The sequence below is a fragment of the Etheostoma cragini genome, chromosome 15 (genome assembly GCF_013103735.1).
Source record: "Etheostoma cragini isolate CJK2018 chromosome 15, CSU_Ecrag_1.0, whole genome shotgun sequence".
NCBI lineage: Eukaryota > Metazoa > Chordata > Actinopteri > Perciformes > Percidae > Etheostoma > Etheostoma cragini.
The window spans coordinates 20,651,399-20,652,961 of NC_048421.1; the positions used below are offsets into that span (position 1 = coordinate 20,651,399).

Sequence of the window (1,563 nt, forward strand, 5' to 3'; positions counted from 1 at the left end):
AAAAATAAGTAAGTGACTTCAATACACGCTGTGAGCATATGTAAAACAATATTCATGGTTTATTCTTCTGACAAGTGAACGCACCAAAATAAAAAGATTAAGAACCATTGCATTGTTCCCGGTGTGATGAACGTAATACGTAGGCTACTGTATATGGGCCACGTTATTGGTCCAGGGATGTGAGACTAATTGAGAAGGTTATGAAACCAATGTAAGCTATAATAAAAAAACATTAGGCTACATAAGGAGTAACTCAAACTGTCCTTTATTAGAGAAGGATAAGCAACAAGAAAATGAATCATGAATGTATTGGTCTCTGACCAGTCTGCCATTAATATCATCTGGGAATACATCGCTACATTAATATCGTCACACTTAAAGCCCATGTTGCAAGTTAACACATCTTAAATCTATCTATCTTAAAACACTCAAGATATGTATATCATTTTTAAAAATGTCTCCAAATAGTTTTAAAAGTTAGTTTTTGGTCATTTTTGGTATTCGCGGGTTTATGGAGTCAATTCAGCGATGACGTCACAGGAGGGAGCGAATTCTCAGCCTGGCACTAGAACTATGGGGACTGACTGAAAATTAAAGCTTGTGTTTGGCCCCCATGTCAGAGTACAATTATTCTAAATTCTACTTATCAACTCCGTTTCTTATCTCCTCTCCTTCTCCCTCTGATTCCAGTAACCCCATTTGATTTCACACCTGCCCTGCCTCCTGAACCCTTTCCTTAATCATTTTGAGGGATTTATTTGAAATTCTTTCTCTTTTCCAGAATAGTAATATTGGCTTTTACTTCTGGAAAAAGCCATGCTGGAATGGCCATGGTGGGGTGGCCACGGTGGAAACTTCCATTCCATATTCCCTCACTCTCTTGTCCATCCAAACCCAAGTCCCTGAAACTTGGAATACTACCAACATTCCTGTACTGTCTCTTTTGTTTGGTTTCCCACTTCCTTTCAATCTGATCAGAGATGCCAGCGCAAGTTTCTCTCTTCTCAACTCCAGTTGAGTCTCTCCTGCTTCTATGAGTTTACAGACACGTCTTTCTTTTCTCTCTCTTTTTGCATTGTTTCTGTATTTGCAGTGCATTTGTGTATTTGGTTGTGTTGTGTGTATTTGCAGTGTGTTTCCAATGCGGCACGTTATGTCAAATTAATTAAGATATTTTCTTAATTTGCTTGTGTTTTGTCTATTTAAATGTGTTTTCTTAAGTTGCAGGGCATTTGGCCCTGTCGGCAACCGTAATAAATGGATTTGAAAGCAGGTCTACTTGCTCCCCATTCTACTCCATGCAAATATCTAATCTAATTCAATGCTTTCTTGGATTTATCTTTAATTTTTAGAATATGAATTGTCAAAAGACACCGCCGGTCACCGCCCACACACCAGGCAGCTGTAGTAGGGTTTAAATCCAACTCGCGACAACAATAGTAACAAGTAGGCTAATGCATGTTAATAAAAATAAAGCAGAACACGTGCAGAAGACAACGGAATAACTGTTAAACACGTTTATTTCGGATCAGACGGCAGCTGATTTGACACATGAGACTCCAG

The 1,563-nt window shown here is 38.6% G+C and overlaps 1 protein-coding gene across 2 annotated transcripts in view; it reads right to left on the reverse strand.

Moving 5' to 3' along the window:
- pih1d1 (PIH1 domain containing 1) overlaps positions 1-1,563 on the reverse strand; it is a 14,452-nt gene that overhangs the window by 12,323 nt on the left and 566 nt on the right. The window lies entirely within an intron of this gene.